Source organism: Balaenoptera acutorostrata, chromosome 1 (genome assembly GCF_949987535.1).
Source record: "Balaenoptera acutorostrata chromosome 1, mBalAcu1.1, whole genome shotgun sequence".
NCBI lineage: Eukaryota > Metazoa > Chordata > Mammalia > Artiodactyla > Balaenopteridae > Balaenoptera > Balaenoptera acutorostrata.
Window position 1 is genome coordinate 7,679,761 of NC_080064.1, and position 26,997 is coordinate 7,706,757.

The following is a 26,997-nucleotide window of genomic DNA, read 5'->3' on the forward strand; positions in this document are numbered from 1 at the left end:
AAGGATATGAGATGTGCTAGCTTCACGGTCAGCCCTAGAGCCGGTACCCAAGGCCCTCTCCTCAACGCCGTTCTATGGCCACTCTACCAGACGTCCTTCCCCTGGGGTCCTTACCTGCTTCTGGAAATCACCTTCAGGAAAACAGGTGCTCAACTGTGACGGGCAGGTTGTGGCCGGGGAGAAGGAGGAAGGTGCAGCCCTGTGGAAACACAGAACCCAGGTCACGGGAGGAGCCAAGAGGAGCCCATGGCCGGTGCTGTGGGATACAGGCGGATGGCGAGAAGCTCGTGGCCAAGGGTCCTGCACGGTCCAGAAGTATCTGTATGTCTGGCCAGCCCAGGAACTTGCACCAGCACCCTGGGATAAGGTGCCGACTGCAGCTATGCACTGTCATTTCCAGCCAAAGCAGGTCACCACACACCCTCCTCCCCTTGGGTTAGTCACCAAGGCCGATTGAGAGCCGTGCTAGGAGACGTCGAGGACCAGAGTGAATCATTCCCGGGCAGCTGATGGGCAAGTCCTGCACCTGCCCGAGTAGGCGTCCCACCCACCAAACAACACGACGAGCCAGGCACAGCTACCTCGGCGCTCCGCCCACTTTGTGCTCAGACTTGCATGGTGTTTGTGTGCTTGGGGAACATCTGTAGTTGTACATGGAAACATAAGTTTACACACACATACACACACACAACACAGATGCAGATAATTTACAACCTACTAGTCTGGCCACAGGTCTGCTTGCCCCAAACACACCTCTTCTAGGAATCAGAGAACATTCTCTTCTCTTCTTTGGCCTTCCACACACACCCTCGTCGTTTGGGTCCTCTGCAGGTTGACCGGGCAGGAGGGAGGCTGCTGATGGCGGGTGGAGGTGCTGGTGAGGGGGTCGGAGTCTCGCCTGCCCGTGGCAGCCCAGCCACCCCTCCACTGCGGCGCGTGGGCCTCGGAGCACTTGGTTTACAGGTGGACTCCTGGCTCTCAGCCCTGCGGTGAGGACAGATGTCTTTGGATAATTGAGAAACCTATTCTAGGGGACCAAGGGGAGCTCTGCAACCCATCTGTCTTTAGCAATCTCTGCTACTCACTCACCCAAGAGGCTGAGGAAAACGTGCTTTCCAGAGGAAGTGAGATTTAGAAGCCTCCCCTACAGGGAGATGCCGCTCTGGCCCCGGGTCGCTGGTCTGCAGAGCCCGTTGACCAGTGATGGCCCTGGGATGGAAGAGCAGTCACCCGCCACTGCCACTCCCCCACCCTCAGCCTACCCTACGGGAAAGACATTTATAGCGATTAATTGCTCTTTTATTCCTCCAGACATCAAAGCACTGAAATACCAAGGATCCCTGGGGAACCTTCTACCCAAGTCCCCACATTCCTTCAAAAAGAGATGAAAAGAGACAACCCTCTCCCACTTCTGAGGGGGTTTAATTTCTCCAACTATCACAACAGCCAATTAGCCTCCTACTGTCTACAGGGCTTGGACTGTCCAAGAAGCAGAGAGGAACCTCGGCTTCATGACTTGAAGGAGAGGGCGCCTATGGGACGTGGTGGTTCCTGATGGGACCATCTGGGGACTCGCACCAGCTGTTCCATTTGCCACCCGATGATCAGGTCAATGTTCCCAATTTACAGAGGAGGAAACCGAGGACCAAAGCTCCTGGGGCCCCAGAGCCGGTGGAGACAGTGAGCACGCTCCCGGAGCTGGACTCTGTTTCCAGTTCTACTCTGTCGATGGTCAGCTGTGCAACCTGAGGTCAGTCACTGCCCTCTGAGCCCTCCAGTTTGCCACTGGTCAAAAGGAAATCAGGACCTCTACTGTGTCCTCCCTCGGAGGATGCAAGGAGATCAGGGCTGGCTTCATGAGCATGAGGCCTGGGCACCAGCACTGAGCACTCATAAGGGCCCTACTCTTGGTTTAATGCTCTCCTGTCGCCGTCTTACAATTCTGAATAATTTTTTTAAAATTATTATTTATTTATTTATTTATTTATTTATTTATTTTTGGCTGTGTTGGGTCTTTGTTTCTGTGCGAGGGCTTCCTCTAGTTGCGGCAAGCGGGGGCCACTCTTCATCACGGTGCACGGGCCTCTCACTATCATGGCCTCTCTCTTGTTGCGGAACACAGGCTCCAGATGTGCAGGCTCAGTAGTTGTGGCTCACGGGCCTAGTTGCTCCGCGGCATGTGGGATCTTCCCAGACCAGGGCTCGAACCCGTGTCCCCTGCATTAGCAGGCAGATTCTCAACCACTGTGCCACCAGGGAAGCCCCTGAATAATTTTTTAACAAGGGGTCCTGCATCGGGTGCCACAAACTATCTAGCCAGTCCAGAATGAGGGAAAGGATGTCAAGCGCTCTCAACTGCCAAGGGGCCCGTAACCTTAAGTAGACATGACATGGACTCAAGAAAGATTTACTAAAATAAAACCTCTCTAGGTGAACACAGCCCTGTGTCAGGCTCAGGGAGCAGGAGATACAAAGCTGGGGCTGTGACACTAAGCCTGCCTTCCAGGAGGTACCAGAATGGCTGAGGAAACCACACTGCACAAGGCAAATGGAAAACAACACAAATTATACGTAACAACGAACCAAAAAGCTGGGTCAGGTTAAAAACACAAAAACTTCCAAGAGTGCCAACTGCATGTAACGTGCCGTGCCCAGCACCTCCACCTGCGCAGCTCAGAGGTGAGAGGAAAAAACCCAGGGCCTCAACCCAGTGTAGTAAGTGGCAGAGTAAGGGGATGTGCAAAGCTCTGTGACAACACAGAGGAAGGGGAGGGACCAGCTCCCAGCAGAAGACCCTGAAACTGGGTCTTGAAGGATGAATAGGAGTTTGCTGGTAGAGAAGATGGGGAAGGGCACTGCAGGCAGAGGGAAAAGACATTCTTTGAACAGTTACTGAGCATCTTTTATTATATGCCAGCTTATTATATGCCAGGCCCTGTGCTGGGCATTGAGGATACACAGGCGAGCACGGGATGGTCTGCTTGTGATGATGGCTCCCAGTGAGCAGGGGAGACAGGCATGAATCAAGTCACACCCAGGTAAACAGAGCCTCAGATGGTGATAAATGATGGGGGTCGGGGGGTCGGGGGTGGTTAAGTGCAAGGTGCCCTAGGACGCGCAGCTGGGAGTCTGACCTTGCCCAGGGGGCAGGCACCCTTGGAGGTAACTTATGAGCTGTTACCCAGGTCAGGAGGAGCTGGGTTGGGACACACACACACACACACACACACACACACACACACACACTCACACGTGTAAAGGTCCTCAAACAGAAAGAGACTGGGCCTTCGGGAAAACTGGAGGAAGAAGGTGTAGCTGAGGCCGGGGAGGCAGGTGAGGGGGCTCAAGGTGCTGGACCACATGGGTCTCAGGGGGGTGAGGAGAGGTTCAAGCGGGAGAGTCGGGAAACGCCTGAGACCCCTGTGGTTGTGGCGTGGAGGAGAGATGGGGAGGAGCTGGAGGGAAGGTCCCTGCTGGGCCAGGTGAGGGCCGGGGCTTGGGCTGTGGGGTGACGGAGAAGGGACGGTGAGGATGGGAGGGCTTGGGACACTTCGGCAGGTGGAACTGCGGGACAGGAGCAGTGTCGGAGCCTGGACTGCCACTGCGGCTGCGGGAGGGGGTGTGCGTGTGATGGGCCAGCTGCCGGTCTGCTGGTGACGGCCCTGAGGACAGGCCAACGGCTGGGGCTGGGCTCCCAGGGCCACAGAGAAGCCCCTGGCTGGAAACAGGGCAGGCTCGTCCTTCAGATGAAGTCGGTACCACCGTGCACATCCACAAAGTGTTCTGGAGACAGAGTCAGATCGTGGTGACTGACCAGATCCGGGAAACATCTGGAGCACTTCTAGGAGACGCTGCGCTGGATGGGGCGGGGGGCTAGGGGGGCACTTTGGGAAGAAGGAGCGACATGGGTGACGGCGAAGAACTGACATCCTGGCATGTCACGTACCAGCCGTGTGGCTTTGGGGAACGCATTCATTCATTCAATCAACAGATGTTCTGAGCACTTACTGGGACTGGGATACAGCAGTGCAAAAACAGGCAAAAGTCCCTACGTACATTCTAGGGTGAAGGGAGAACAGACAAAACGAAATAAACAAGAAGTAATCAGTGGGTAAATAACCTAGTAAGGAAGAAGGAGATAGGTACTGTGATAAAAAACCCGAGCTGGGTGAGGGGAAAAGGAGGTGTCAGTGGTCAGGTGAGCGGGTGAGCCAGGGGAAGCCTGGGGGAGCCGGACTGGGGCCCTGGGCGCAGCGGGAGGGACACCAGCGAGGGGAGGAGGGGGAGAGGAGCGGATCAAAGGAAGGATAAGGGTGGGGGTGGTGAGGAACAGGACCTCCTTCCGTGTTGCACGTGCCGCCCGGAGTCCTTGGTTTCTCAGCCTCAGCGCTAGTGGCGTTCTGGGCAGGATCGTTCTCTGTTGCGGTGACTGTGCCACCCATGGGAGGTTATATAGCAGCATCCCTGGGCTCTACCAGCCAAAAGCACCTCCCCTTTGGTCGTGACAACCAAGAATGTCTCCAGACTTTGCCATGTGCTCCCTGGGGGGTAAAATCCCCCCCAGGTGAGAACACTGCTTTAAAGAAACAGCTGACATATATTCTGGCTTGCTGTTGGCCGGGCGCTGTTCTGAACCCTCCACGTACATGAATCATTCAGTCTTTGCAACAAGCATCCCTATAAGGTTTTACAAATGAGGGCGCTAGTCTATGCTCACCCAGCTAGTCCGTCCTAGTCCGTTCTGGGGCAGGATTCGAACCCAGAATGTCCAGGCTCCCGCCCATGCTGCACTGCTCTCCAGTAAACAAGTAAGTGGACAGAAACGCGCTCAGCAGAGGGAGGCAGCCCTGAGCCTCATCTGCAGCCCGGGCTGCGAGTCCCACTTGGGGCGGCACCTCAGGTCCCCCAGCGACATCAAAGCTGGGGCACCAGAGAGAACTTCCACGAGCTCCACTCCCAGTAATTAAACCGCAACCTCCCAGACTCTAGGGCCTCGTGAGCAACCACCTTAATTAATAAATTCCACATTTCAGCCTCCTCCACCCAGAGCCAGGCTCGGCGTTCTTGAACCGCACTCCACCAGCAGGAGCAAAACAGGTGTAATGACGGCTCTGCTGCTCAGGCAGTTTGCAGGACGCAGCACCATTCTTAGGTGATGAGCTTGGGATAAAGAATTTGTCCTGAGGTCATCAACCCAAATTCCAACCTGCCCCAAAGCTCCTTCTTGCTCTGTGAAGCCAGGCGAAGTTACAGAACAACAGTGATAATTACTGTGGTTGCTAGAGCATTCCTAAGGGCCAGGCACAATGTCAGGCCTTTTCAGCACATGGGGTCCTCACGACAAGCCTGCAAGGCAGGAATTAGTCCCATTTTATAGATGAGACAACCAAGGCTCAGAGAAGGTAAGTAACCTGCTCAAGGCCACGGAGCTATCAGGTGACAAGCCTGGATTTGAAAATCCACGCTTTCTCTCCATCCTATCAGCCCCATCCAGTTCAGAAGCTGATAGAAACATTAGCCATTTTACTTTATTTTTGTGGCCACGCCCCATGGCATGTGGGATCTTAGTTCCCCAACCAGGGATCGCACCTGTGCCCCCTGCACTGGAAGCACGGAGTCCTAACCACTGGACCGCCAGGGAAGTCCCATCAGCCATTTTAACTGAAACTGAAATGAAAACCCACTTTACAGGGAAAAGGCAAGCCAGAGCCCAAAATAACTGCTAATCAGAAAATGAAATAAGGCAGTATAAGAACTAAATACAGGGAATGGTTCTTGATGGAATCCAGGGAGGGGAGAGGTGAGGGAGTCATAGGCCGCTATTGGGCAACTGGAGAAAATTTAATAGGGAGTATTTATTAGATATTAGTATTGTATCAATGTTATATGTGTTGAATGTGATGAACATATTGTGGTTACGTTGGAAAATATCCTGGTTCTTGAGAGATACAGGCAGAGTATTTAAGGGTGAAATGTCTCAATGCTTGCAACTTACTCTGAAATGGTTCTGGAAAAAAAGTGTGTGTATGAGTGTGTGTGTATATGTATGCATGTGTGTGAGTATATGTATGTGTATATGTGCGAGCATGTATATGTGTGTGTGTATATGTCAGTGCTGTATGTGTATATGTGTGTATGTGTATATATGTGTTTGTATTAGTGTGCATGTGTATATGTGTGTATGTGCATGTATGTGTATATGTGTGTGAGTGTGTATGTGTATATGTATGTGTTTGTGTTATTGTGTATGTGTATGTATATGTGTGTGTTTATGTATGTGTGTATATGCATGTGTGTATGTGTGTGTATTTGTATGTGTTAGTATGTGTATGTGTGTATGTGTATATATGTGTATGTGTATATGTGTGTGTACGTGTGAGTGTGTATATGTATGTGTTAGTGTTAGTATGTGTATATGCGTATGTGTGTTTATGTGTGTATGTGTATATGTGTGTGAGCGTGTATGTGTATATGCATGTGTTTGTGTTAGAGTTGTGTGTTTATGTGTGTGTATGTGTATATATGTGTATGTGTGTATGTGTAAATGTGTGTGAGCGTGTATGTGTATATGCATGTGTTTGTTAGAGCGTGTGTGTGTTTATGTGCGTGTATGTGTATATATGTGTATGTGTGTATGTGTACATGTGTGTGAGCGTGTGTGTATATGTGTGTGAGCGTGTATGTGTATATGCATGTGTTTGTGTTAGAGTGTGTGTGAGTGTGTTTATGTGTCTGTGTGTGTGTGTGTATGCGGAAATGTGAGTATGTGTAAGTGTGAGTATGAACAGAGACATAGTGCGTGAGCAAATACAGCAAAGGTTAACACTGGTGAATCCAGGTAAAGGGCACAGGTGTGTTCACTGCACTATTCCAAGTTTTCTGTAGATTTGAAATCAAAATTAAAGGTCAGGAAAACGTTAAAAAGCCCCTGGGAAGTGGGGTCGCAGCAGGAGAGGTTGCAATTGCTCTGGAGGCCCCAGGGCGGCCCTCATCCGGGGCGGAGCAGCTGGGAAGCCCAGACACCAACAGGCCCTCCTCCCCGGCCACAGGTCTGCTGCACAGGAGATTCTGGAACTCTCAACACCCACCCTCCCAACACCTCCTACCTCAGAGCTGCCACCTGCCCCTTCACAGCAACAGGGCACTTTCTCTTCCAGGTGTGAGCCGCTCTGATGAAGGCCCTTCGGTGAACTTCTCGAAGCATTAAAATCAAATCCACGTGACATCATTCAGAACAGCCCATCATCCAGAGCGCAGCCACCCTGCCTGGCTGCCCAGACAACAGGGGGAAAGGCGTCAGCACAGAAAACCAGTCAGCCCGGGAAGCGGGCTTCGGGGGGCACCCTCCTTTCCGCGGCCTGACTCCCCTCGGAGACAGCCTGCCAGCCACTCTTGCACATGGAGCGTCACACAAACCAGAGGACACGGGGGCAGGCACAGACCTGCACGCTGGACAGGAAGGGGCACCCTCGGGCAGGGGCGGGCAGGCAGCCCCTGGCCATCCACCACGGTCCCTGCTTGGCGCTGGTTCTCAGATGGGGGCATTTGGCAATGTCTGGAGAAGGAGGAGTTTCGATTGTCACAACTGGGAGGATGCTCCTGGGAAGAACCACCTACAGTGCACAGGACGCGCCCCGTCCCCCCAGCCCCACGCCCACAGCGCCGAGGATGCGGAGCCCTGCCGGCTGGCCACCTTCGTCACCACTTGCACCAGGCTCCTTCAGCACCTCCGGCCTTCACATCTGCTGTACCCTCAGCCTAGAACGTTCCTCCCTATTTACTGTTCACTGTTCGATCGTTACCTTTTTGAAGCCTGTGTTTGCACACTCACCCAAATTTCCTCTACTCAAAGCACTGCCCAAGCACTGCACCTGGGTGTCTGTGCCTCTATCTCCACCTCCAAACTGGAAGCTCTCTGAGGGCAGGCCACAGGGTGGTTTAAGTCCTTCGTGGGCCCAGGCAGCCTTATTCTCACAGACATATTACAATGGACCCAGGGACCTCCCTGGCGGTCCAGTGGTTAAGACTCCGCGTGCTCCCATGCAGGGGGCCCGGGTGCGGTCCCTGGTCAGGGAACTAGATCCCGCATGCCGCAACTAAAGATCCTGCATGTCACAGCTAAGACACGGTGCAGCCAAATAAATAAATAAATAATAAAATGGACCCATATCTCTCATTAAATAGAATTCTCATATAACTCCTATGAGTAGAGGGAGCGGATACTTTTTCTTTTCAGGTCTCCAGTATTTTTGTGGACCCTCGAAAAGCTTGAAGACCGTAGGCTCTGTGCTGAGGAATCTGGTGGGTTCCTGCTGCTGTCAGTCACATCTGGAGTCCCATGCACAGTTAAGTGAATGAACAGATTTCAGATTCACCTGGGAACCACGAAGGAAGCCCCCAGCCTCAGAATGTCCTCACCTCAGAGAACCTAAGACATCAAGGAACTGAAGGAGCCTGCATGTACAGACTATAAATGTTGATGTAACTGGATTGGTAAAAGGCGTCTGTTTAAAACTTCTGGGGACTTCCCTGGTGGTCCAGTGGTTAAGACTCTGCGCTTCCACTGCAGGGGGCCCGGGTTCGATCCCGGGTCAGGGAACTAAGATCCCGCATGTGGCACGGCCAATAATAATAATAATAATAAATACAAAAACTTCTGGTTAAAGAAAAATTTTATCCTGTGATTTTGGCCTGATTGGTAGAAAAGGTTACCCAGATCTCACTGTCTCTTCAAGTCCTTTTTACAGCTAAGCAAGAGTACCTGGCAGGCCTGCTCTGACAGCCTCTGCGGTTCAGCCAGCACAAGGCAAACAGGAAGGGAACGCAGAGCCGGGGGAAGTTTCCTCGGCTGCACTGGGACACTCCGATCCCGGGCGAAGTCCTAAAGCTCTGTAGTTCTGACCAAGGGACGTGCAGGTGGTGGTTTTATCCCTGCACAGTAGGGGGACAAGGACAGAAGGAAAGAAAGGCATCTTCTGACCTAATTTTAAAAGAGATTCTTTTTTCCTTCACAGAGAACAGCTGGAGCCCTGGAACCTGGCCAAGCCGGAGCCTGAGACCTGAAATCAGGAACCAGTGCGCCTACAAAATCCGGCTCCGGATTTTCCTCTGATTCAGTCTGACCTTTGGCCTCTTGCAGGTTCCAAGGGGGTGGGTAATGCAGACTCCAGAGCCCTTGTCTATTTATGAGTGGATGTAAGGGCAGGCACTCTCGGCTCTCGGCTCTCAGCTCTCGAGCGGGTGCAAGCACCGCCTCCCACTCCTGGGCAGGCTCTCTCAAGCTGGACGACCTTCACCGCGGGCTGAGCACCTGGCAGTGTCAACAGCTCACCTGTGCAGGCTGGTGGCAGAAGGACACTTTTTCTCTCCTGTGACCTAGATCAACATCTGAGATGCCCCCAGCGTGCTGACAACCTACCACCCCCCCCTCAAAGGGAAAACTCAATTTGCATTGCTGGTCAGTCTTCTTAGGGATCGGGCTGAAGTCAAATTTGGGCCGGAAGGACCAGGTCCAAGCCTAATAATCCCAGGGAAGGAGCCTGGCCAGGTTTCACAGACCTTGGGTCACCTCCAGAGAAAGAGGCCAGAATGGAAATTTCAACCCACGGAAGCTCCATCAACCCCACTGCCCACAGCTATGCCAACTCTTGCAGGGTCACCATTTAAAACGTTAATTAAATTGGGAAATTTAAAAGTTGTTTTTTTTGGTGGCGGGGCTGTTTTTTATTTTTAAAGAGGAAGGGGAAAAACTGACACAGTGCTATTTATTTATCAGGAGCTACATAAGGTCCCTTCACTCAGAGCCACATGGGCTCGTTCACACCAGCCTCCTGCCGAAGGGGACAAGCCTTGTTCTCAGGGGCAGGCCCAGACAAGGCGGCCCAGGTCTTTCGATGCCTGCCAGCAGGCTGGGCTGGCAAGAACCACCGCCCTCTCCAGCCCTTCTGCCTTTGCCCCCACTCTCCCTCCAACCCTTCCCTCCGTTGAAGTCTCCTATAATCGGTTCAAATAAAAAAAGTTTCCCGGACCAGGCTCACTGCATCCCCTCAGAATGGGGCCAGAAAGACCTCCAGCTTCCTGTTGCGAGAATTAGGTCATGAAACCAATTGGGTTGCTTGCAGGGCGAGGGCTCAGTCTCCCTGGGATGGCCTCCAAAGCCAGCCCCCTCCTCACTGCCCAGCTCTGGGGATGGCTGTCCTCAGGACCCAGCTGAGAGGCCCCAGGTCTGGCCTCCTGGGTGAAACTTCTTATAAACTCTTAAGAACATAAGTTTTAGGATTACTGCCTCCTCTTTCCTATAGGCTTTCAGCATACAGGTATGTGCTAATTTGCATAAAAATAAAGCTATGTTTGTTTACCTCGAAAACATATCCATACTATTGTAATACACTGCAAGCATTCATTACACTCTCATGTCACATAAGCCACACCGTTTGTTTGTTTGGATAACTGCTTCTGCTCCGTGACACAGGCCGTGACCTTCCCTCTCCTTTCCCTCCAGCCACCTCAGAACAAAAAATAATCCAAGGAAGAAGGAAACCTCCCCCTAAGAGGCTGCTGAACACTCAGTTTCCTTCCTCCCTAAATGTTTAACAAGCTAATAATCAAAATAAAACAGATTTTCAACAGAGGCAACTTCAGAATCTACATGTGTTCATTCCATTAACTTGCTGGGGAAGTAGCATGAAGATGAGAACTTCTGATGGGTCACAAAACTCATCCAGTCTGGAGACAAGGACGCCGGAGGCTGGAGGGGAAGGGAGGGATGATCAGGGAAAATGCACAGGCTCTGAGTAGATGGGAAAACACAGCGTCCCAAACAGCAGGAATCCACCCACACTCACCTGCTCAGGGCCAGGGCCACTGTGGAAAAGCTCAGGAGAGTGGACAGAAATGGATGGGAGGCCTTAGGGGACTGTGTGAAAGCTCTAAGAAAGAAACTACCCCCAATCCCAATGGGCTGGACACAAACACCCAGACCAGTGTAGGGGAGGAAAACTTTTCCCTTCTTCCCTTTAAGGTCTTTGGTTGGTCTAATAATTAAATTGACAGGAGACATTAACAAGAGAAAAACAAATTTAATTTCGTATGTATGAGAGCCCCAAAGATATGTGGCTTGAAGAAGTGACCAGAGCAGGCATCTTTTATATCTTTTAGACAAAGAAACGATAAATTTGTGAAGAATTGACAAGACAAAGAAGTTTGGGCTTGGGGTAGTAAATTAGTGAGGAAGTAACAGGGTTTGTTTATACAGCCTTCTCAGCCTTGAATCTCCTGTCTCTGGTGATAAGGATGCTTTCTACCCCCTGGTACAGGGAAGGTACCTTTCACATGGGAGATTTATTTGCTGCTTTCAGGGAGATAAAGGAGGGTCAGAGCGCCCTTCTTGCACTGGTTGTTTCTCAAGAAACTATAATTCAAAATAATCAATATGCCAAAGTGGTATATTTTGGGGTGGCATATTCTGCTCCCCACCCACTCAGCACGCCCAGATAATCCAGTGCAGAAGTCAAAGCCCCATCATCCATTTGTAATGACATCCTCCACCCCCAAAGCCACGAAACCATTAGTCATCAAGTCACAGAGAGGGAGAAGAAGCTCCCAGCAAAACTGGCCTGCGAGCGCTCCCCTGGCAAAAAGACTCCTGGTTTTACAGGCCAGCTATTCAAATCCCCAGACTGTCCAATTTCATAAAATGAAACTCAGGACCTTTCACAAGCCCATATCCACAGAATGCAAGCAAAATCTGACCTCTTGCAAAAACTCTCAGCTGAGAGGAAAAAGCTTATATGGAGGTTAGGGAGAGAGAGGTTAGTTACACTACACATTAGTTTGATGGTATTCCTGAGGATTAAGACTTTAAGTCTCAGAGAACTAAACTTCCTTGCAAATTTACTTGGAGCACATGACACAATGTTAAAACAAAACAAAAACAGAAAATATAGGCACCAATGCACACTGGTTCTTACCTGCTTCTAGAAAAGTCATGTAAGTCTGCCAAAAAGATAGTCATAAGACTTCCAAGTCCAAAATAGAATAACTCACCCAAAAAAGAAGTTCCAGGACTTCCCTGGTGGCACAGTGGTTAAGAATCCGCATGCCAATGCAGGGGACACGGGTTCGATCCGGTCCGGAAGATCCCACATACCGCGGAGCAACTAAGCCCGTGCGCCACAACTACCGAGCCTGCACTCTAGAGCCCATGAGCCACAACTACTGAGCCCGTGTGCCACAACTACTGAAGCCTGTGCGCCTAGAGCCCGTGATCTGCAGCAAGAGAAGCCACCGCAATGAGAAGCTTGCGCACTGCAACGAAGAGTAGCTCCCGCTTGCCACAACTATAGAAATCCCGCGCGCAGCAACGAAGACCGAATGCAGCCAAAAAAAAGAAGTTCCTACGAGAAAGGGAAACAGAGAACTGTGCATGCTGTACAGAAGGAGAAAGAAACCGGGAATCAGGACAGTAACCCAGGAGAGCCAGGCAAAGCCAAGGGAACTGCAACCCAAACAAACTGCAGATGGAACAAAGCTGTTGTTGCTCTTTTCTCCTCACCTTCTTATTTCGAAAATTTTCAAAGTCACATAAAAGCTGAAAGAACAGTGCAAGGAACATCCCAATACCCTGCCCCTAGAGTCACCAGTTGTTAACATTTTGTCACATTTGTCTCATGCCTCCCCGCACTGTGGGTAGATGTAGGTTTGTCTGCTGCTTCTTTTCCTGAGCGATTTGAAAGCAAGTTGTGGGCTTCCCTGCTGGTGCAGTGGTTAAGAATCCGCCTGCGAATGCAGGGGACACGGGTTTGAGCCCTGGTCTGGGAAGATCCCACATGCCACGGAGCAACTAAGCCCATGCGCCACAACTACTGAGCCTGCGCTCTAGAGCCGCAAGCCACAACTACTGAAGCCCATGCTCCTAGAGCCTCTGCTCCGCAACAAGAGAGGCCGCCGCAATAAGGAGGCCGCCGCAATGAGAAGCCCACGCACCGCAATGAAGAGTGGCCCCCGCTCGCCGCAACTAGAGAAAGCCCACGCACAGCAACGAAGACCCAATACAGCCAAAAATAAATTTTTTAAAAAATTTTATTTATTTATTTATTTATTTATGGCTGCGTTGGGTCTTTGTTTCTGTGCGAGGGCTTTCTCTAGTTGCGGTGAGTAGGGGCCACTCTTCATCACGGTGCGCGGGCCTCTCACTATCGTGGCCTCTCTTGTTGCGGAGCACAGGCTCCAGACGCACAGGCTCAGCAATTGTGGCTCACGGGCCTAGTCGCTCCGCGGCATGTGGGATCTTCCCAGATCAGGGCTCGAACCCGTGTCCCCTGCATTGGCAGGCAGATTCTCAACCACTGCGCCACCAGGGAAGCCCCAAAAATAAATTTATTAAAAAAAAAAAAAGAAAGCTGAAGAGCTGCCCTTATTAAAAAAAAAAAAAAAAAGCAAGTTGCAGGTATCAGATACTTTGCATCTCCTAAGGCCATGCTCTGACATTATCCCAATACTATTTTCAGCCCCAAGGAATTTACTAGTGACCCAGCAGTGTTCTCTGATGTACAGCCCACATCCAAATTTCCCAACCACGCCCCTCACTTTGGCCTGCACCGGTTTTTAATCTAGGATCCAACTGAAGATCTCAACTTCACTAGGTTCCCAAGCTCTTTCCTCTCCCTTAGCCTAGAGTGTTCACTAGCTTTTCTTTGTCTATCACGACATTAACATTTTTTAGAGTCCAGGACCATTGACTATTAGTCTGGTTGTCCTTAGAATTGGAGTAAGGGTAAACATTTTGGTGAGAAACGATTGTAGCTGACGTTGTCCACGTCCCACTGGAGGCACAGAATGCCAACCTGCCCCGCTTCTGGTGAGGCTGGGTTTGTGGATCACTCAGTTATGGAGCAAAGTTTTAAAAGTACAAAATAGTAAGTATATTAAAAGAAAACAGTGGGAGAAGGAAATAATATGAAATGAAATCTGTAAGTTACAAAATAAAAGATGTTAAAATCTGATTACATAAAAATCAAAACTCTACATGGATAAAACAATATAATCGAAAGAACAATGACAAATTGGGGAAATACGTGTAACAAATATCACAGCCATGGGACAAACTGCCTTAATATATAAAGAACACCTGTAGATCAACAAGAAGAAGACGGCCAACCCAAGAAAGAAATGGGCAAATGACATAACAGATTGCTCTTAATGACCTGAAATGATGCTCTATTTCCTTATCAGGAAATGCAAATTAAAACTATGATATACCACTTCTCACCTATCAGATTAGCAACAAATCAACTTCTGCCAAGGTATGGGGGAAAACAGGTGTTCTTGCACAATTTTGATCGGCACATAAAAGGTCACCACGTCCATGGAGGGCAACCTGGCAAAATACTAAACATTTAAACACATGCACCCTTTGCTGTAGCAACTAAGACTGTAGGGATTTATCCTATAGACAGACAAAAGCATAAAGATACATGTAGGAAAATACTGTTTCTTAATAGCAATGAAAGAGAGGGAGTTCCCCGGTGCTCTAGTGGTTAAGATTCGGCACTTTAGGGACTTCCCTGGCAGTTCAGTGGCTAAGACTCCATGCTCCCAATGCAGGGAGCCTGAGTTCGATTCCTGGTCAGGGAACTAAGATCCCGCATGCATGCCGTAACTAAAGATCCCACGTGCCGCAACTAAAGATCCCACGTACCACAACTAAGACCTGGAGCAGCCAAATAAATAAATTTAAAAAAAGAAGATTCAGTACTTTCACTGCTGTGGCCCAGGTTCAATCCATGGTCGGGGAACTGAGCTCCTGCAACCAAAAAAAAAAAAAAAATTGGGCTTCCTTGGTGGCGCAGTGGTTAAGAATCTGCCGGCCGGGGCTTCCCTGGTGGCGGAGAGGTTGAGAATCTGCCTGCTAATGCAGGGGACACGGGTTCGAGCCCTGGTCTGGGAAGATCCCACATGCCGCAGAGCAACTAGGCCCGTGAGTCACAACTGCTGAGCCTGCGCGTCTGGAGCCTGTGCTCCACAACAAGAGAGGCCGCGACAGTGAGAGGCCCGCGCACCGCGATGAAGAGTGGCCCCGCTCGCCACAACTAGAGAAAGCCCTCGCACAGAAACGAAGACCCAACACAGCCAAAAATAAATAAAAATTTAAAAAAAAACAAAAACTCCAGATTATCTTGGCAGCACCCACAGCCTCGTGTGTTTAAACTGTCTTCCTCCACCCCCCGCTCCCCCCAGCCCCGCCGCATGAGAAACATAAAATTATAAATGGAAAATCATTCAAATGTCCTCTACCTGGAGAGAATGGAAGAAACCTAGAGGGTCCGAAACACATTTTAGTTCATATTCCTGCAGCAGAAGGACATACTGTGAGGACAAGGGTCAGGATGGATCGGTCGGAAGCCAGGGCTGCCTGGGGCAGGGGGCGGGGAGGCCTTGGTCTGGACAGGGAGGTCAAGGCTAACCCATCTCTTTGGAAACTGGGCCCCTGGTTTGCCAGGTGATTTAGCCGGAAGAACAAGGGTGGCACACTGTGAACAAGAACAAGGCCCACACTGTGAAAGGTGTCTGAATCCAAAAGGGACCCTGACCCCCGAAGGAAGCCCCGCTTGCGGAAGCCAGAACTGCAGAACAACAAGGCGGTAACTTCATCTGTTTTGGAGTTGTTATTCAGTTCAGGGACACGGACCACAGGATTCCAGCAGCAGGAAACATGTGGGTTGGATACTCAGGAGATACTCTGGCTGAAAAAGCCTTAATTGGAGCTGGTCTCCAAAAGCCTCCCACCCAGCTCTCCGCGTGGGAGAGGATATGGAAGTGGGTCACATTCTCCCAGCTAAACCGGCATCACCGTGGGCTCCGACCACACATGAACAAGTCCAGGGGCACTGAGTGACCTGGTCTCCTCGCCAGGCCAGCCTTTTCCTCCTGATCGGATGCTGGATGGTTCTGAGGCCCTCCAGACTGAAGGGGCAGCTGGTCAGCACCAGGAAGGCAGTGACACTGCAGGGGCTGGTGAAAGTAACATTGCCTGGGAGCGGAGCCCTGTCCTGGCACCTTCCTCTCACTCTGGATGTGGGCAGGCACCTCTGCCAGCCCTGTGCCCTCTCCACCCCAGCCCTGGCCTGAGGGCGAGTGGAAGAACACTGGGTACTTTTGCAGAAACTGCTGGGCCTCCCTGACCGCGCTCTTTGGAGGGATCCCGAGGTCTGTGGCTGGGCAAACCTGGGGAAGAAAGAACCCTCCCCCACCACACTCTGCATAAACTGACCCCAACGGGGGCTCACAGACACAGGTGTCCCTGGCATCATGCCGAGAGCACCGATGCAGCCAGCCGCACAGCCTGCCTGCCGCCGTATGCCTGCTTTCCAAAGTCGGCCAAGGGAGACCTGTCAGGCGGGGAGGGAACTCCGGAGAGACAAGCGCTGATGGTCTTCTCATAAGAAAGGCACTGGATTGATGGCATAACTTCAGAAAGCTGTGGAGCTTCCCTGGTGGCGCAGTGGTTGAGAATCTGCTTGCCAAAGCAGGGGACACGGGTTCGAGCCCTGCTCCGGGAAGATCCCACATGCCGCAGAGCAACTAAGCCCGTGCGCCACAACTACAGAGCCCACGTGCCACAACTACTGAAACCCGTGCGCCTAGAGCCCATGCTCCGCAACAAGAGAAGCCACTGCAACAAGAAGCCCACGCACCGCAACGAAGAGTAGCCCCTGCTCGCCGCAACTAGAGAAAGCCCGCGCGCAGCAACAAAGACCCAACGCAGCCAAAAATAAATAAATAAATAAATAAATAAAATTTATTTTTAAAAAAACTGTGGAAAGAGCTCAATGCCATGATCATTCTTCCCTGACTTGAACTCGGGTAACAAAGGGTTAATAAGCCTTTAAGTGGAAATGTAGTTCTTACTAACTGGGACTGCCAAGGTGCTAATTGTTTCTACAGATGCCCACACTAGCACAGCTTTTGTTAAGTGTGACACACAAGGGCTCTAATCTACTAACTCTTCCCCTGCTCTTCTGGGAAGCCACACACAACCCTCCACCGTAATGTCCGTCCAGGGCAGGTACCCATGAGGCTGATGTGGACATCTAGAAATTATATCCTGACTCTCCTCCTGAGAGTTCAGAACACTCACCAACATGTTCTTGCTTTATTCACACGACTCCAACTAGATAATAAGCCTCTTGGCCCCAGACTATAAGTTTTGTATGATAAGAGCTAATTCTACCCTGCTCACCACAGTATTCCCAGGGCCTACCATGGGGCCCAGATCCTAATAAAAGTTCAGTAAATATTTATTACTTGAATCAGTGAGTCATTAGAAGGAAGGAGGAAAGGAAGGATGAATGGAAGATAATCATCACTTCTTGTTATCTCTGTGTTCTTGGTTTACATTACAAAGACATCACAGCTGGGATTAAAACCAACCCCTATAACCCCCCTCTCTGCCCTGCCATCAATGGTCCTCGAACCTGTTACGATGCACAGTTTACAGGCCTGCTTCCAGAAGCTTCTACAGAACAACACGAACATGAAAAATGGAGAAACTTTCATGACCTTCAATCCTTAAGAAACTTTGGAAGGAGGAAAACGATGTTTGTTCCAGCTATGCCCACCACAGAAGGACACCCTTCCCTCTGGGGACTGTTGTCTTCCCCCTGTAACAAGGCTCTGTGGAGGATCAGTAACATAATAGGTCTTTAATAACAGACTATAACAGCAGTTGGGGCTCAGTGCCCTTTCATAAAAGAAGTTCAAAAGCACTTTGGCCCAAACATCATAATGCCCCTGGGAGTTATTAAGGCACAAGGATCATTATCCCCATTTACAATTGAGGAAAGTAAGGCAAAGGCAGGTTACTTAGTTTGCCCAAGGTCAGATGAGACAGGGAAAAGGCATAGGATTCAAACTCTTTGCAGCAGCCTGTGTGCTAACTCTGGCCACCCTCACAATGTCACCCACGCTGGGCTTAGGGGAGATGTCTTTTCTTCTCTGTTGTTTCTGCTGAAAGGCAGCATCTAATATGGTGCCCAGAACTCACACACAGGAGTCCCAGCGACTGGGTCTGAATCTTGACTTTGTTCCCAACTATCTTCACTTCAAACAGCTTATTGTACTCAACTTTTCCAGGCCTCAGCTTCTGAATATGCAAAATGGTAATAATGCTACTTATCTCAGAAACTACAGTGAAGACTAAATGAGAAAAAGTATAGAAAATGTCATCATTCATTTTCTCATTTTCTAAATGAGTACATATCACTCTCTTAATTAAAAAAAAAAAACAATAACAAGAGAAAAAGGTTGCACCCACTTCGCGTTTAGTTTTTACGAGACAGGCGACACGTGACTAACAAGCATTTCCGATTCGGCCACCGAAATGCGCCAGAACCCTGAGAGTGACTTGCAGCACAAAAGTCCTATTTGATTCCTACCAACTCTCACTGGCCTCTCAAGGTTAGCAGAGCAGGTTGGCATCACGGACACTGACAGACAAGGGGATGCCTGAGTGAGGATGTGAAAGGCTGGCCAACTGCCCTCAGTCTGAAGAGGCCAACTTTGGATTCCTGGCGAGTTGAACTCCTGGGTTTGAAACGCCATTTCTGCTGAGCTTCCCAACTCCACTCAGCCCAGACTAAAGACAGCCAATGCTTTCTAGGTACCACCATATTTGGATCAAGTGATGTGCAGGAGTGTAGATCAAATAATGATACAGGAAGTGTTCAGAGGTGACAGTGTGGCCTGGTGGTACTCAGCAGGGGGCTGGAGGAGAAATGGGGATGGGGTCGGCGGGGGGAGGAAAGCTGCCCAGTCAATCTTGGTACACTTCCAACAAAGACACTGTGACATACACCCTGAGAAAACCATCATTCAAAAAGAGTCATGTACCAAAATGTTCATTGCAGCTCTGTTTACAGTAGCCAGGACATGGAAGCAACCTAAGTGTCCATCGACAGATGAATGGATAAAGAAGATGTGGCACATATATACAATGGAATATTACTCAGCCATAAAAAGAAACGAAATGGAGTTATTTGTAGTGAGGTGGATGGACCTAGAGTCTGTCATACAGAGTGAAGTAAGTCAGAAAGAGAAAAACAAATACAGTATGCCAACACATATATATGGAATCTAAGGAAAAAAAAAAAAGGTCATGAAGAACCTAGCGGCAAGACGGGAATAAAGACACAGACCTACTAGAGAATGGACTTGAGGATATGGGGAGGGGGAAGGGTAAGATGTGACAAAGTGAGAGAGTGGCATGGACATATATACACTACCAAACGTAAAATAGATAGCTAGTGGGAAGCAACCGCATAGCACAGGGAGATCAGCTCGGTGCTTTGTGACCACCTAGAGGGGTGGGATAGGGAGGGTGGGAGGGAGGGAGATGCAAGAGGGAAGAGATATGGGAACATATGCATATGTATAACTGATTCACTTTGTTATAAAGCAGAAACTAACACACCATTGTAAAGCAATTATACTCCAATAAAGATGTTAAAAAAAAAAAAGACACTGTGACAGGAAATTCCCTGGCGGTCCAGCAGTTAGGACTCTTGTGCTCTCACTGCCGAGGGCCTGGTTCAATCCCTGGTCAGGGAACTAAGACCCTGAAAGCCGAGCGGTGCAGCCAAAGAAACAAAACAAAACAAAACACTGTGAAGACACTGTGACATACAGGTGTGTGGGGGTCCTTGATGCGCATAAGAACAGCAGCAAAGCTCCAAGGTTATGCCAGAGTCACTACCATGACAAGAAGATTTCCTTATGCAGAGAACATAGGACAAGCCGCTGTACAGGACAAGATTCTAAGAGCTGGCGATGCTCATTCATTCAACTCAAGAAACATTGACCGATTACCTACATACTCAGGGGAGAAAGATGGCTTGATGGAATCTGCAGGACACACAGACACACACACCTGGACCTTCCTCAAGCTAGCTGATGGCTCCCATATCTCCTGGGTACCTAGGCCAGAGACATGAGAAACCTGAGGGGAATAAATGCAACACTGCTGCCCTCCAAAAGCCTTCCCAGGACAAGGAGAGCCTGCTCACTGCTCTTCCAAGTGTCCGGGTCTTTCTCCAAGGATGGACTCCCCCCAGGAAAGGTTCCTGTGCAGTGACTTCCCACTGTTCAGAATTGAAGAGTAAAATCTAAACTCCTCACCGTGGCCACAGATCCAACTCCTGCCAGCTCCTCACTCAGCAACTCCAGCCGCCATAGGCTTCTTGCTTCTACTGTCCTCTCTGCCCATCAGCTGGGTCTCCATTCAAAGTTACATCCTCAGAGCTCGCTAAAGTTATGACCCAGGCACTCTCCATCTCATTGCCCTGTTTAATTCTCCCTGCATCTCTTTTCACCATCCTACATTATTTTGTTCACTTGTATACTTGTTTGCCGTCTGTCTCTCCCACTAGAATGTAAACTTCATTAGATCACGCAACTTGGTGATCTTGTTCTTGGCTATAGCCCCAGCATCTACAACAGTGCCTGGCACACAGTAGGTGTTCAATAAGCCATTCAATTTAAGAAATATTTATTGAGTGCCTACAAAGTCTAACTGTAGACCAAAAAAAAAAAAAAAAAAAAGACAAAATCTCTGCCCTAAAAGAGCTTGAATTCTGATGGGAGATAAAAAGCAGATAAATAAATAATGGTGAAATAACAGCTACGACTTCAACCAAGCCACATCACGGTGCTCAGTGCTGTTCTAAGCATCTAATAGGTATTACTTAATTTAAGCCTCCCAACAACTCCATGAAGGAAGTATTAATATTTATAGATGGGGAAACTGAGGCACAGGGAGGTTAAGTTACTTGCTGAAGGTCACAAAGCTCATGATGGCAGAACCAAGATCCACACCCAGATAGTCTTGGTAGGAAGTCCATGCTCTGATTAAGAGCTATGCTTCCTATCTGCCGAGTGTTGAGAAACTACTTGGTCAGCACCCTCAGCAGCTGTTCCTTGTAGGCAGAGCTGGAGAGAGAGGAGACCCATCAAGGAAGGGCTGTGAGCTCAGTGACACGGAGTCTGCTGGGTTCACCCCCATGGTGCACTCTGGTTGAGGAGGAATCTAATGAAAAGACATGGACAGGGTCAGGATTCCTGGGCTCTAGTTCTAGGTGCTGTGAGACACCCAGGCAAGTCAACCGGTACTTGATGAGTGTACTTTCGGGTCAGGATCTAGATGCTGTGAGGGATGGAAAAGCTGAATCCAATAGAGACCCTGGCCTCAGAAAGCTTAGGGTCATGCAAGTGCACATGAAGCTGAAAGATACGTAGAAAGTGACGGGTGCCGTCAGCAAATGTACAAACTGCTACGGGATTTCAAGAGAGTTACTCTCTAGGGACCACAGGTGCCCAACTGTAAGAGGGGCCCGGACCCACAGTCCTTTAGCTTGGACATGTTCTGACAGCACAGACTTGGAGCAGCGTGGAGATCAAGTTTTATTCTGGTTAATGGTTCAAGTTCATGGCCACTGAGCTGTTCTCCCACCCACCATAAGATCAGTCCCAATATCTTTGGGCAACATCTTACAGCAGAGGCAGGGCAATAACGCTCTCATTTAAATAATGCAGCCGGATGTGAGAATGAAGCCCAGTGTGTTCTGCCCTCCTCCACCTCGAACTGATTTTTAAGCTTACAAACCCTCTTCCCTCAAGGAGGGGGTGGGTGACGTTTCTGTGAGCACCTTGTTAGAACGTGGAGATGGTTCCCTATTCACCCTGTTCACATCAGTATCTCTAGAGTTTAGCACAGTACCTGGCCCACAGCAGGTGCTGAGCAAGGTTTGCTGAGCTAAACCTGAGCATGGTCAGGTCTAGAAATTCTCTGCCAGACGTATAAATCGAAGTTGGCGTTCCCTGAAGTTTTGCTTTAAAGCTCTCAGCCTCTCTCAGGGGGAGCAGACTGGTTTTACCTCTTCACTTCTGCTACCCCTACTCTGGTCCAAGCCACCATCATCCCTTGCCCGGCAGCGGCAATAGTCTGTCTCCCAATTAGTATCCCTGCTCTTACCCCTGCTCCTTACAATCCAGCCTCAATATAGCAGCCAGAATGATCTTATCACCTCTTTACTTAAAATCCTCCAGTGGTTTCTAACTGCACTTGGAATAAAATCCAAACTGGCTCTTCCCACCTTCACAGCACTTACCATGACTAAAATTATTTTGTCCACTTTACTTGTTTAATCCCTCCTCTTCAGAAGGTCAGCTACAGGAGGGCAGGGGCTGTGTCTCTCTTCACCACTGTAGCCCCCGGTGCTTGGAATGCTGCCTGACACATATACAAGGACCACTCACTCCACCAGGAAACCATGAATGACACACTGGCATTTAACAGCCAGCACCTTTATTTATAATTCAAAGTCCTGCTTTAAATCAAAGGAAACTTGGTCTCTCTGGACACTTTAATGGCCCAAGAGATCAGTATCACTTAGAGTCTAAAGCCAGGAACCAGAGCCCAGTAGTTGTAGCAGGGAGCTAAGAGCCAAGACACTTGGGAGCAGAACCACAGGACAAACTCTGACTTGCCTCCAGGTCCCTTGCCCACACACCCGGTGCCTCAATTTACCCAGCCGTCGGCCAGGCACACTTCCCTAAGTAGTGTGAGTGACAGGAGACAAAGTAATTAACAGCTATAGTGTACTTAGATCCTCAGATAGGAGGTGCTGCCAGCCTCACATCTCATTATTCATAAAACTCTTCATCTGCGGCCAACACAGGCCTCCTGGGCCTTCCCAGGGGCTAACCTGACAGCAGGTACTGCTCAGACAAGTTCAGCACACACGAGAGAGGCAGGCATGCGGGGCCTAACAGAGGTTGGGTATCAGACCTAAGTATCTCGGTTACCAGGTTCAAGAGAAAGGAAAGTGGTTGGGGTGGGGATGATGGAAAGGAGGCGAGAAGTGCAGTCTGGGGCTCTGAGTGGTTAACCTTGCAGGTTCACATACACACGCCTGCCATACAGGTGAGACCTATGCCTACAACGTGCACCGTCTAGAAACACTCACTAGGAGAGGTGGGATGGGGACACGACAGTTCAACCAGACTAGGGAGAGGAACCGTGGCCCAGTGACCAGACCTTGGCAGCATTTAGTTTGGGAAAATATGGGAGAGCTCTATACAGAGGGTCAGGATGCTGAGAGCAGGGCGCAGGTGAGAGAAGACAAGAGGGCACGGGACCTGGAGTGCCGATAGACGGTGACAACCCCGCCGACGCGGTGGGGTGAGCAACAGAGTGGATGGCTCGGACACCTGTGGAGGCGACCCCCGGGGTAAGGGGGGTTGAGGACCGCTGGATGGTGGTCTGCCGCGGGGGCGGGGGCGGCGAGCGGCAGGAGCAGCGGGGGCCAGGTGGGGCAGGAGGCCCGGCCCAGACCAGGGCGCCGTGCCGGGGGTCCGGCCGGTGGGTCCGAGCGGGGTCGGGGGCGCCCTCCACGGCCCCTCCCCGAGAGACAAAGGGCCGGCGGCTCCCCCGAGCCCCGGCGCGGCGCGGGCCCAGGCGCTGCGGGCGAGGGCCGGCCTCGGCGCTTACCTGGGCCGCCCGACCCGGCCGGGCGGGCGGGGGCTGCGGGTCCGAGAGCGGCGCGCGGCGGCCTGTTCCGGGGCGCGCACAGCCCGAGCAGCCGCGGCGGCAGCAGCAGCAGCAGCAACGGCAGCAGCAGCGGGAGCGGCCGCCTCAGCCTCCGCCTCCCGCTCAGTGAGTCACCGCGGCGGGGAGGGAGGGAGGCGCCAGGCCGCCGGGGGAGGGACCGGCGGAGGGGGCGGCATCTGGCTCCGCTCGGGCGGCGGAGGCGCGGCCACGGCAACGCCCCGGGGTGGCCGCGCGCCGGGGGCGTGACCTGATGATGTTGTGGGCGTGTCCAGGAACACCCTGTGGCTGTCATTGGTTAACTCAGCCAGAAGGCGGGGATTCCAGTTGAGCGGGGGGCTGCGAAGTGCTCGGGCAGGCTCATCGGCCCCCTCGGAAGGGGGCGGGACCAGTGACCCCGGGGCGGAGCCACGAGATGGGCGGGTGGAACCCGGTCGCCGGTAGTGGCCGAGCGGCTCTCAGAGCAAAGGGGTGGAGCGGGTCGAGGGTTGGCAGGGGAGGAGGGGCGGGGGCTCGGATGAGGAGGCGGCCTGAGGGCGGAGCCCGCGCTAAGGATGGACCCGGCGTTGTGGTAAAGCAACTGTGCCTGTCCCTAGCTGCTCCAGAATCACCGTGATCCCGTAAAAATAATGGCCTCTCCCACGCACGGGTCTGTGTTTAAAAATGGGAGCAGCCAGATGGGGCGGAATCCTTGGTGAGACCGATTTACCCAGGACCCCTGAAAAATCTGAAATGGACGAGGTTGCAAAACATTTAGAGGTGTGGTCTTCCTGAGTCTTGGAGCTGGGAGTATTGCTACCTTTGAAGCAGTTAGGCCCACTCTTGAACTGGGGCCTAACCTGGATCCACCGAGCCCAGAGAGCCCAGGGATGGTCCTCTGTGGGTTAAACTTAGAATACCGTTTGTATTGGCAGTGAGTGCATTTTTCTGGGGAGAAGGGTGCCCTTGATTAAAATGTTTCTATAGAAAGTCTGACTATGTCTGCTAATATGCCTCTGTCTGGAGAGAGTATAGAGAGAAAAAGCCCCTTTTAGGCTAAATGAGAATTGCTCTGAACACCCACCTTCCCTTTTAAAGGGACGCGTGTCTTCAAGTGTGGTCTCACTTTCAACATTTAACTTAACAATTGCATGGGGTGACACTAACCACAGTTTAGAGGCCTTACTGCCCTGCTTTCCCCAGCCTTTTCACTCCTTTTCTGTCCCATCCTCTTCCACTCCCCTCACTTTTCTTTCCCTTCCCTATGCAAGGATACAAGATACTTTTTTTTTTTTACTGTATTTATATCCTCTAATGTCCATATTGCTCTTTTGATTTAATAACTTTTTAGTTACAATTGAGGAATACTTTAATTTTATCAAAAGTCATGAGATTATGAACTTTTAAAGGCCAGAAATAGATTTTAATGATGTCTGTATTTCCATCAGCTTCCAGACTACCATGCCCATAACAAGAGCTCGAGCAATATTTCTCAATACAGTTACTAGCTTGTCCCTCAAGTTTCCCAGCGCATACCAATACAACAAACTTACATATTCAAGTTATTTTCATGTAAATATTGATGTTTAAACAAGTGAATTGGGACTTCCCTGGTGGCACAGTGGTTGGGACTCTGAGCTCCCAGTGCAGGGGGCCAGAGGTTGGATCCCTGGTCGGGGAGCTAGAGCCCACGTGCATGCCACAACGAAGAGTTCGCATGCCACAGCTAGGGAGCCGGCAAGCCGCAACTAAGGAGCCCGGAAAGCTGCAACTAAGGCGCCGCCTGCCACAACTAAGACCCAGCGCAACCTAAATAAATAAATAAATAAATATTTTAAAAAATAATAAACAAATGAATTAAGAGACTTCCCTGGTGGTCCAGCGGTTAAGACTCTGCGCTTCCACTGCAGGGGGCATGGGTTTGATCCCTGGTTGGGGAACTGAGACCAGGGAACTGAGATTCCCACATGCAAGGAGAGAAAAAAGAAAGGTATATGCTTAAGGATAAATGTGGGAAAGGAATGCATAAAATGAAAAGGTGTCAGTGTGAAATAGTGGATGCTTTTCCTTTCTTCAAAATTTTCATAAATATATTGTTTTTATAGTTCAAAATTACAATGAGTTCATCAACATAGCCAGGCCCTTAACTACCCCATCAGTTCAGAGTTGGAAAATTCTGCATTTCTAGATAGCAGTATTACTGCAGGATTAACGCAGAATGAAACACTGAAGGCTTAGGAGGCAGGAAACATCTGTTAGTTCTGACAGCCCAGCACTGTCTCTGCCCTTTGGGGAACTGCTCCTCCCCACCCTCTAACCACCAGAGATGCTGATGAGGTTACCAATTATAGTATTCTACCCTTTCCCCTCCACAAAAAAAAACAAACAGGGGAGACATGAACCCAAGCTTGATCAATTTAAGTGCTACATTCTCTTGACCATTGGCTAAGAAGAGGATGTGACCTGAGCTGAGCCAACTGGAGTCCTTCTCTGAAACTTTCTGAATTGGAAATGAAGGGAAGCTCTTTCTTTCCTGTTGGATCAAGAGCTGTAAGGATGTGACCTCAAAAATGTTAGCATTATCCTCCACCCATCCCATGGAAAATTCTGAAGGAATGAGGCAATGTTACTGGACAGACACAGAGACCAAGATTTGGAGGGAGGGAAAGTGAAAGGGAGAGAAACTATCATGGTGTGTTCCATGGTTTCAGTAGACCTTGCACCAACTCTGCACAAACCATCTCACACTTAATAGGTCCCCAAATCTGCCTTTCCTCTGTCAATAGCTGGCACCTCTCCACCAAGTTGCTTATACCAGAAACTTAAAAGAGTATCCTTGACACCACGCTCTTCTTTATCCCTCACGTTCAGTCCATGTTGTTTCCACCCTCAGACCATACCTTGAATCTCCCCACTTCCCACCCTCTCCACTATTCTGCTCCAGTTTAGCCCATCATCAGCCCTCACCATGACTCCAGCACTAACTTCCAAGTGTGCTCTCATTCAGGCTTTCCCTACCACCGTCAATCCATTGCCCACACAGCAGCTAGACGGATCTTCTTAAAATGTACTGATCTTGTCACACCTCTGCTATTCAATGACTCCTCTTTGTTTTCCTGATGAAGTTCAAAATCTTTAGCACGGCTACAAGGCCTTGCATGATCTGGCTCCAGCCTGACCTTGAACTACCTTTGCCAACTGAGCTTCCACCACACACAGGCCCTCTCCCTATTCCTTGATCACAGGATACTTCTTTGTGCTTTGGTACATATGAGTACCATTTCTCTTCCTTTTACTGAAGTGTAGTTGATTTACAATGTTGTGTTAGTTTCTGGTGTACAGCACAATGATTCAGTTTAACATATATATACATATTCTTTTTCATATTCTTTTCTTTTATGGTTTATTACGGCATATTG

General features: G+C 50.1%; 1 protein-coding gene across 6 annotated transcripts in view; it reads right to left on the bottom strand.

Annotated features, from left to right (window-relative positions):
• Positions 1–23,739, bottom strand: part of CTNNBIP1 (catenin beta interacting protein 1) — a 52,494-nt gene extending 28,755 nt beyond the window's left edge. The window contains exons 1-3 of one of the 6 annotated variants that reach the window (XM_057545204.1): positions 23,543–23,739; positions 754–984; positions 115–199 (exon numbers count right to left, since the gene is read on the bottom strand). The gene's annotated coding sequence lies outside the window, so the exon portion shown is untranslated. Of the gene's footprint in view, positions 1–114; positions 200–714; positions 985–23,542 lie in introns of all 6 variants that reach the window. The other 5 variants (XM_057545218.1, XM_057545233.1, XM_057545229.1 and 2 more) reach the window with 5 other exon arrangements.
• Between the last annotated feature and the right edge of the window lie 3,258 nt (positions 23,740–26,997).